The sequence below is a fragment of the Episyrphus balteatus genome, chromosome 1 (assembly GCF_945859705.1).
Source record: "Episyrphus balteatus chromosome 1, idEpiBalt1.1, whole genome shotgun sequence".
Classification (NCBI taxonomy): domain Eukaryota; kingdom Metazoa; phylum Arthropoda; class Insecta; order Diptera; family Syrphidae; genus Episyrphus; species Episyrphus balteatus.
In genome coordinates, this window is record NC_079134.1 from 87463104 (window position 1) to 87473867 (window position 10764).

The 10764-nt window shown below is 34.0% G+C and overlaps 1 long non-coding RNA gene across 4 annotated transcripts; it reads left to right on the top strand.

The window, feature by feature from the left end:
- The first annotated feature begins 3016 nt into the window (after positions 1-3016).
- LOC129906915 (uncharacterized) lies at positions 3017-10285 on the top strand. Of its 4 annotated transcripts, none has more exons than XR_008770877.1 (3): positions 3017-3096; positions 8682-10005; positions 10059-10285. It is a non-coding gene; the product is annotated as an uncharacterized LOC129906915 (long non-coding RNA). The 4 variants fall into 4 exon arrangements; XR_008770876.1 differs by lacking the exon at positions 3017-3096 and adding an exon at positions 3114-3255; XR_008770874.1 differs by lacking the exon at positions 3017-3096 and adding an exon at positions 3543-3647.
- Positions 10286-10764: the final 479 nt, after the last annotated feature.

Genomic DNA, 10764 nt, shown 5'->3' on the forward strand with positions numbered 1-10764 from the left:
GCATTTCTTGGCTCAGTAAAGTGATTTTCACAAGAAAATTATGGTGAAGAAAATAAAGTAGTTTTTATCTTACGAGTATCAATATTTTCTTAACGTAGAGTAAAATATACTTTCAACTAAGAAAGTATTTAACTTTTTTCATTTTAAGATTCTAGTAAAACATATTTTACAAATTTAACTATTCTAGAATACGTTTTACTTTACACTAAGGTAATAATAATATCGAATTCTAGGAATTTTCCCCTATAGAGATCAGTGCCCTGGATACAAAGAAAAATCTATTAATTCTGTCATTGAAAAGTGTGCCATTTTAAGCTATTGCATAGATTTTAACGCAGGCCTAGGATGGGGTGATAACCAAAAAAGATAGTAACGAAAAATGTAACGAAAAATTATTACGCCGCACACATGGATGATTCACTAAACGTGTATGGTATGTGTGTACATGGTACGAATGTACAATTGTACGAAGCTTCCATGTATCGAGACTAACGAGAGCAAGCAAGCGCTGTTTGTGTGAATGGTTTTTGGTTGACAGAGAGGGTTATATAAATTGTGTTAGACAACAAAGAAAGGAGTAAGGAAGAAGACCATAAATGCTGTGTGTGCTGTATTTTATTATTTTCTTTTCTTTTTCTTTTGTTTTGTTTTCTCTTCCCATTCTTATGTTTCTTGTTCAACTTGTTGTGCTTTGTGAAGGAGTAAGGCGTTGCGTTGCGATTGCAGAGAAAAAGTATTCTTGTGTTTTCTTATTTTTTAGTCTGGAGAAGTTTATGACATGAGATTGTGTGTATGCATGTTTTCATATGTGACCTTGTTGTTGTAGGTATATGAATTGATAGGTAGATACAAAACATGATCATTGGTTTTGTGTAGGGTAGGTAAACAAATTATAATTGCATAAGTTGACAAAAAATGCAATGCAATAGCTTAACCGCGGCGGTCCTCGAGTGCCACAAGTCTTTTTTGTTTTTCATTTGTTTTGGATGTGTCGGGTTGTTTTGGATGTGTCGGGTTGGCTACTTTTCAAAAAGTGAAAAAGTGAAAAGCTTTACAAAAAGTGAAAAGCTTTTACACTCATGCGATAGCGACATCTTCTCGCGAAAAAGAGTTCATTTATTTTTTTTTGCGGCTGGTAACACTGAATTAAAATGACATCTTGAAGGTGCTACCCTTCAAGCAAACAAGTCCGACCTTGGTCCGAATCCGCTCCGCCTGAGGCGGAGCTGAGTCCGACTTCGGCTAAAATTAGTATGGAAATTATAATCACCGCGAAGTCGATTGCATATGTATTGGTGTGGTGAAAATCTCCATTCCGAGAAAACGGAGCCGAAGTCGGACCCGAGTCGGAGCAGCGAAAACCTACCAGAAAGAGGAACAAAAAAGGGATGACGTTTCGCATTTGCGACCAAAAAAAGAACCAGATTTTTTTTTTTTCACTGAAACTGTTTTATTTTTTTTATTTTCTTTATTTTATTTTCACAAAAACAATTTTTATAATTATTTTCTCTTGAAGGCCAGCGGCAGGAGAACTCGATGTAATTCGACAAATTGTGGATGTTGAATGCATGTGGGTTAGGGCGGAGTGAAACTGCACTTTTTTTTCTTTTTTTTTTTTTTCTTCTTCTACATACCAGGGACGGGTGCCATTAGTCATCAAAAAAGAGCATACCAAATCTCAGCCCGATCAAAAAATATCTTGAGGGTTCACAACGCCCTTTAAAATTTACATGCTTGTTGGAAGTAATGTACTGGGAGCAATTTTCAAAAGAGATGGAGCAATGTGCCAAAAAGTTAGAGCGTGTAGGTTCGGTCGAGACAAGAAAAAAATCGTATGGAAGGAGGGTCTATTCCCCTTCGTTTAGCGGGGAGGGGCAATTTAAAAAAGAAATTATTTAATTTGAAACAAAAAAATATTAAAAATCAACGGTTATACTTACAATAACGTGCTATACCTTTATGTAAAGCCAAAAACCTCGTCTTTTACAAAAATGTTTAATATGGCCATTTTCTGGCACAGTTTTTGAAAAATTAATTTTCGAAATCAAAATTTTGAAAAAAAAAAAATTCAAACTAAATTTTTTCAAAATTTTATGTAACTAAGTACTACTTAGGTTAGTAAAATTCGATGCTCTTATTTGGCCTTAAACAAAAACAGAAAACCGCATCCAAAAACATTTTGTCATTTTCGAGAAATTAACAAAAAACCAAAACTATTTTTGTCTAAGAAATTTCTTTATTTTTGGTTTTTACGTGGCTGGATTATGGGGGTTGGGGGTGCTCGCCGCCCATGGATTCTTGCAGAAAGGGCATTAAGTCAATAAAATCGTAATTTTTAAATGAAAATTGAACAATAAATAATAATGTACATGTTTTTCGAATCAAAAAAAACTGAGTAAAACAATAAAAACTCAAAAAAATCCATAAAATAACCTTTATGGTGTTTTCATTTTTTTCAAGTGACTTGTGAACCCTCTAAAACTTCTTTGATTGATCTGAAATTTTTTTCCTGTTATTTAAGTTCCAAATGGCACCCATCCTGGCTATGTAGAACAAAAAATAAGACAACTTTTTTTTTCACTCCACCCTAATGTGGGTGCTGGTGGCGTCAGGCTGCCGAAGAAGATTTCCTAAGAAAAACACAAAATGACTAGTATATTATTTAAAAAATCACTGCGCGAGCACACTCACCCATATTTTATCTATGAATTCTTTTTTTGGCTTAAAATGATCCCATATTATATATAGTAATTTAATATTAAACAAGGCGAGACACGACACGTCACAAACACTGCAAGAAAAAAAAAATAAAATGAAGTTGACGCTTTGTTTTTCTGTTCCCTTTGTCTTTCCTTCGTCAATTTTCCTTTTCGCACTTTTTCACCACGATTCTCGTTCAACTTTTGTGTTCATACACAAAAAGTTGCAAGTGTGTGAGTGCAAGCCCGATTTTCGCGGTCTTAGGTCGGAGTTTCTTTGTTGAACTCAGTTTTCTTGCTTGAAGGGTACCACCAAGTGTTTAATGGCTAGAGTTGCAGTACTGTTGTTGTTCAAAAATTATAATGGAATTGACGGAATAAATAGCAGCCACTGCAAGTATGTAAACATACGAAAAAACTAACACAAAATGACATTTGTCAGTAAAAAAAATTAACAAACAATAACAATACACACAACCAAATTCTTGAAGCAAAAGAATTAAAAAATAAGGAATTCCCGTGTAAAGTTAATTAAATAGTTAATTACAAAGGACAAGTATGTAAACATACGAAAAAACTAACACAAAATGACATTTGTCAGTAAAAAATATTAACAAACAATAACAATACACACAACCAAATTCTTGAAGCAAAAGAATTAAAAAATAAGGAATTCCCGTGTAAAGTTAATTAAATAGTTAATTACAAAGGACAGTGCATGTATAATGAATACAAAGAAGAAAGAAACAAAAATAAACAAATACTATAACCAGCATTAAACAGAATTTAGCTAAACAAATACAAAATAGTAATAAATAAAATATTTTCACACGCACAAACACTTTTTATTGGTTTTCTACAAGAAGTTGTTTTATCATTGCAGTAACCCTTTTTTTTTTACTATATAATCTGTAAATATAAAGGTTTAAAATACCATAAAACAAATAGGTAATTAATAAAAAACTTACGTACTTATAAAAAACAAAGTTATAAAATTCTCCCATCGGAATATGATGCCAAAAACATTTAATATTTTTTTTAAATTCAGATTTGAATTTTTCTTGACAACGAAAATTACATAATCACCAGAAACAAAGAAAACAAGTTCTAATATGTGTAAAATAATTATTCGCATCTTCTCTAGTAATTGAATTAGTTTTCTACTTGTTATTAATGTTAACTTTACGTTAAATCAATTCATACTTTGTATTAAGAAATATTAAAGCTCTCTTTTCGGCTGACTGCACATGCCAATGCTCTTTTGTGAAAAATTTATACCAAACTATGTAATTTCTTCTTATAAATGTAAATAAAAATCACACTTATTACTGTACTACTGATGTGCCGATCTGCCTCTCATCGGCATCACACGTTGTGAAAGTTAGTCTCGTCAAATTAAGTTTTTCTCATTGTGTCTCTGTTTTTGTTGTTGTTATAAAATTAAATCAAACCAAATATTCAATATTTAACTCAACACAAAACATAAATAAATAAATAATAAATAAACACCCATCCATCCATTAAAATAAATTAAATTATTAAATAAGTCGCGCCGCGAAATAAAGTAAAAAAAATAATAATAAAAAATAAATATAAGGAATTCAAAGTGCAAGTGTTCAATCATATCACCTCCATGCAAGCAAATATATAATAAAAACAACAACTAAAATATAAACCACTGCATTAAACAACAACAGCCACACATACACATCATACTTCATCATCAGACAAAAAAATATAACAACAACAACATCCACCACTGCAATAACTGCTTCTCAACAAGCAGCAAAAAAAATCATCATCCATCAGCACCAGTGATCATTACAAAAAAAAAAATCAATTGTGTCGCGATGCGTTATGGCAATGAACACAGTGAGTAATCCTTTCTCCCCCCCCCCTTCTTCGTTCACAATTAGCTTTTATAATAACTGAGGTATTGTGAGTAGAACCTCTTCTCGCAGTGCCTGAGTTGTTGTAAATCTGACTCGGATATATTTATTGATTGTCTTACTAAATAGCCATACAGGGGCGGATCACTTCAAATTGTCACTAAGGCATAACACTAGTAACAATTTGTTTTGTGAAGTTCCAATTGGGATTTTGATAAGTAAATCATTATAGGTAATTGTCCGAATAGGTTTTAGATAGTTTTTGAGTTTTGAAATGGTTTATAAATTCAGGGTCGATTATTCCAACGTTCGTCGGCTTAGATCTAATTTCTGTGACGTGTACATTTATACTGTACAATACAGGTTTTGGCACTGAGCGAAACACAAATACGTGAAAATACGGATTATTCTGAATTTAACCTATTTGGGTATAGCTTGGTGCCATTATTCTTTTCCCACCATGGTCTCACCGTTTATATTAGAAACGATGTCGCATACCAACTCCAACCACAATACGGTCCATGTATAAACACAAATTTTAATTTCATGTGGTTTAAATTCACGGTAAATAAGCGCATCATTCATACGTGTTTTATTTACAGAAGCCCCAACCTAACGAACTTGATGCTCTGTCCGACTCCATTCAAAGGATTGTTTCCCTTCATCCTCGCACTGATATCGTTATTACGGGCGATTTCAATGTACACAATTCTTCGTGGCTTCGCTATTCTGGCCAGACAACAGCCGAAGGAAGTTTTACCGAGATCTTTGCTGAGTTTAACAACCTAACTCAGCTTGTCGACGAGCCGACTGAATATCGGACGTTAATGGTCGAGCTGAAAACACTCTAGACTTGTTTCTTACCTCTGACCCTGATAAATACACTGTTAGTGTATTATCGCTTCTAGGCACATCAGACCATTGTGTCATATCTGCAAATTTCTCGTGCCAAATAAACCCAGTTAAAGAAAAAGAACAAAAGAGAACAGTCTGGCAATACGAGAAAGCCAACTGGGAGGGTCTCAACGATTTCTTTAAAAACTTTAACTGGTCGCTATGCTTCCTCGATAGTGACGTTGGTTCCTGTACAGACATGATCACTTATTTAATTCTCTTCGGAATGAGAAATTTTATCCCGAACAGGGTTAAAACTATCAAACCAAAAGAGAATGCATGGTTTGATTCGAGCTGTAAAGAGGTTATCAGAGTTAAAGAGGTAAGCTTTCGATGTTACAAAGCCAACCCCACTGAGGAAAACCGAAAAAGTTCAAACAAGCTAGAAAGGCCAGTAACGCCCATATTCGACGAACCAAATTTTTACATGATCAAGAATTACGGCAAAAAATACTACAATGTCCCAAAGGTAGTAAAAATGTTTGGTCATTTGTAAAAAATATACGCAATACTACCTCGTCGTCGGTTCCAACGCTCGTCTTCAATGACACTCCTTTTGTTAGCTCTGTCGATAAAGCTAACCTTTTTGCAAGGCAGTTCGCTGCCAACTCAACACTGTCTGATAGTGTCATGACTCCGCCAGTACTTGAGCGCGTAAACGGATTCATGGGACGAATCTTCTTTCGCACTCGTATAGTAGCAAGAGTTCTTCTTAAGAATCTTGACATACACAAATCCACTGGCCCGGATGGTATCCCCCATCGTTCTGAAGAGGTGTTCTTGGCTGGCAAAACCACTGCGTAAGCTTTTTCATCTGTCCTATTCAACTGGTCTCTTCCCGAGTGGATGTTAAACAGCATTTGTCCAGCCTGTCCCTAAAAAAGGCGAATCTTCCTCACCCTTAAACTACCGACCGATCGCACTAACGTCCCTTCTTTCCAAGGTCATGGAAACGTTGATTAATTTTCAACTTAAGAAATAACTTGAGGAACGGAAGCTTCTTAATGACCGGCAGTACGGCTTTCGTAGCAACAGGTCCACTGGTGATCTGATAGTTTATCTCACCGAGCAGTGGAACAAATCTTTACATCGTTTTGAAGAAAGTAAGATTGTTGCACTTGTAATTTCAAAGGCATTTGATAGAGTTTGGCATCAAGCTCTTCTTTCGAAAATGCGTGCGACGATGAATCTCTTCTTACCTTTCGGGCCGTTCAATACAAGTCGTATTGGATGGATTCAAATCTGAAACCCACAAAATAAATGCTGGTGTGCCACAGGGCTCCGTTCTGTGTCCGACACTTTTTCTCATTTTTATAAATGATCTCCTGTCTGAAACTTCTAATCCACTCAACTGTTTTGCTGATGACAGTACCCTCAGTTTTTCATATTCGTTTCCTGTTTCTCGCCCATGTTCTTCGGATGTGGATCTCGAACGGCTTAATATGATTAACTAATTAAATTCTGATCTTGATAGCATTGTCGAATGGGGAATAAAAAATCGCGTAGAATTTAATGCGTCAAAAACACAATGCTGTTTACTTTCATTAAAGCGAAACCTTCCTCCCATGCCACTTTCCATGAGAAGTACTTGCATCGAGGAAACCGACCAGCTTTCAGTTCTCGGTATGTGCATTACAAACCACCTCCTGTGGAATGAACACATATTTGACACGGCTAAATCCGCTGCGAAATGTTTAGGTTTCCTCCGAAGATGCAAGAAATTTTTCTCCCCGTCTGATCTAGCTGTTATTTATAAGGCATATATCCGTCCAAAGCTAGAATATAACTCCCACATATGGGCAGGTGCTCCAATAACCTCGTTGAGTGTCTTGGATAGAATACAAAATAAAGCTATAAAAATGATAGGTCATAGATCAATAACAGATACAATTACGTCTCTCGAGCACCGTCTCACGTTGTTCTATCGTTATTTTTATAAGCAATGCTCAGAAGAAATAGCTTGTTGCATTCCTCCCCTCAAACAGTTTACCCGTGATACTCGCGCTTCAAGAAATGCTCATCAGTTTACCCTAGAGTCCAACTTCGGACGTACTGTCAAATACAGAGATTCTTACTTCAGCCGCACTACATGAATGAGGAACGCATTACCCGCTTCTGTTTTTCCGTAATTTCAAAATTCAGGACTTCAAAACAATCTCCGGTATCTCCTTTCAAACCCCTCCCTATTTCCTAATGCTCGAACTGTGTTCACCATATTAAGGGTAGACTAATCCCTTTAGTGCGCGCTAATTATAAAAAAAAAAAACGTACAAAATGTCTTCCCATTTGTTTTTTTCTTTTGGAAGTGAATTTTTTTCACTACTTTTTGTGTTCTCATATGCGTTGTTATATTGTCTCCGTAATTGCGGATAGCAAATTTTTTTCTTATGTTAGAATAATACATTAATACATTAACATCATTCAATCTAATTATTTCATGATGAATTAGCAAAAATTTCAATAAAAAAAAAGTCAATTTTATTTTTATTTATGATATTTCCTAAATAAAATTGTATGTTTGTATCTCACAAAAATTATAATAAACTAGGTAAGTTTATGTTATTATTGAAAAACATAACAGGGTCATACGTACTTACTCCTTATTGGCTTTGAGGATTAAGTACGTGTTACCGAGTTATGTTTTTCAATAATTACAAAAATCACCTTTTTTTATTTTAATTTTTGTAAGATAAATGCATAAAATTTTATTTAGCAAAAATTTCATCAATAAAAATTAAATTGACTTCATTTGATCTAATGTTTAACTAAATTATATACCTTCCATAGAGAAGTTCAATTTACTTTAAAAATCAGTATTTTCAGCCTTATATATATATAATTTCTATTAGAAATTCATACAAAAAAGACTTTACTGTAAAGTTAATCACAAGCTATGAATTTACTAGAAAAGTAATGTAAATTTCATTTTATTGGGGAGTCACCCCTATTTTAACTTTACATTAAAGTTAAATATACCAGAAATAAGGTTGTTACCACCTTATTTTTTCTACTAACTTGAAGATACTTATTGAACAGAACTTGTTGGAACGTAAGTTCCGACTAAAAAACTTGTTTAAATCTTCCAATTTCAGCCGAAGTTTTAACCTTAATTTTTATTAAATAATAAATTTAATATATTTACATAGAAAAAGATATTTTATAATCTACAACAGTTTTTTCTTCTTTTTATTTTGCTTAGGTATATTAATGTTACGTATCTCCAAACGCTGACATTCTACTGGTCGAAAGCTAACAGCTCAAAACTGCGAACTTGGCAGAAACATCTGTTCTGCCCCATTTCTGGTTTTATACATAAATGTCATATACCCAAAGTGGTTATTCTTTTTTTTTAACACAGACTTCCAAACTATTCGGTCTTCATTTTGTAAGCTCTATAGAAATCAATAAACTTGAATTGTTTTGTATTTTGGGTAGAAGGTTTTCATTTCACTGGAAATACAGTAAGTACAAGAATACAACAGTGGCGACGAGGAGGAGCAAGAACCAACCCAGATTAAGATGAATGCTGAGCAATTGAGGATGCTTTTATCTGCGATCGAAACTGCGATTCAAAGTAACACTACCGGTCAATCAAAGCAAGAAATCATACAACTTGAGAATTTCAATGAAGATAACGAAAGTTGGGAGATATTTATAAAGAGACTGGAACCTTTCTTGAGTTTGAAGAATATAACTGGGACTTCTAATGAGGTATTAAAGAGCAAAAAAGATTGGCTAATCCATGCAATTGGTACAAAAACATTACAACTTCTGTGTAATCTGACAAGCCCGGATGATCCTCAGTCTTAAACTTATGACGAATTAGTTAAATTAGTTAAAGATCATCTACATCCAGCTCCCAGTGTAATCGCTTAACAAAATCAATTCACAAAACGTATTCAACACGAGGGAGAGAGCATATCAAATTTTGTGGCAGATTTAAAAAAGATGTACAAAAATTGTAATTTTAAATGCGCATCTTGTAATGCATCAACAGCCGATGCACATCAAAGGCAACAATTCATTAGTGGACTCAGAAATGCCCACTGGTTAGAGAAACTTATTCAACTCAAGGAACCAAACAACAATTTCATTGATTGCGTCACAGCTACTCTAGCAATGGAGTCAGCACAAAAAGATTCAAAGGAAATCCAAAACCTACAAGCGACATCGACAATGAATCATCAAAATCAGTAATGAAAATTTTATCCTCATGGAAAAGCTAAACTAGTTGTTTTCGTTGTGGAGACAAGCAGCATTCAAGTAATGAATGTAGTCACATTCAAACCATATGTTCGAAATGTAGAAAAATTGGACGACTTGCCAAAATCAGCTACAGCCATTTGATTTGCAGGCAGACGAGCATGAACTTTTTTACATCAATCATCTGAGTGAAGTTATTCTCCCCAAAGAGAAAAACAAACCAAGCAAAATTATGTTAAGAGGTTAGGTTAGATGGTGTCTTAAAAAATTTGGAGTTGGACACAGGAGCAGCGGTTTCATCTATTTCACATGAAGATTTCGTAAGAACGTGGCCTAAAAAAAACATATTAATGAATCCTCTATTCCTTTTCAGACGTACACAGGTGAGGTTATTCATCCTCTGGGATACGCAACCATGCAGGTCGAATATGGGGACGAAGTGCGCAGTGCGAACATTAACGTAATGCCTGGGAAGGTTGACTCAATTTTTGGCAGAGAGTGGCTCAAAATCTTCCAAATTAATAATTTTTTATTTTTAAGATCCTTACCGCAAAATAGAAATAAAATTAAAACAATAATAAAATAAAATTAAAAAACAAACTTTTGATTTTAAATTAAAACAATTTTAAATTTTATTCAAATCGTATGCATTTCGGTTCTAAACAGTGAAACCATCTTCAGCGAATGACACTTTTTACAAGAAAGATAACAAAAGTGAAAGAATACAATGAAAAAGTTTGACAAGTTTAATACGTAATAGATTTAAGTTAAGAAAAAGAAAGAAAGTAAAGAGAAAGTGAAAAAGTTAAAGAGAATGAAAACATTTATGTAAAATGAGTTTTATTTTCTCTTCTTTTTGATGACATTAAACAGCTGAGAATCAATTGGTCCAGGTTCCAAGTTCATCAAATCATCATTTAGATGAATATATCGTCGCCCTAGAATTGAAGTGCCGTATACGCCATTTTTACATTTTTGGGAAATCGCATTTAAATGTTCGGAAGATAATTGCGAAAGAACTAACCGCTGGTATTTTTTGATATTTTAGTATAATATATAATTAAAATGTGTCTTTTATA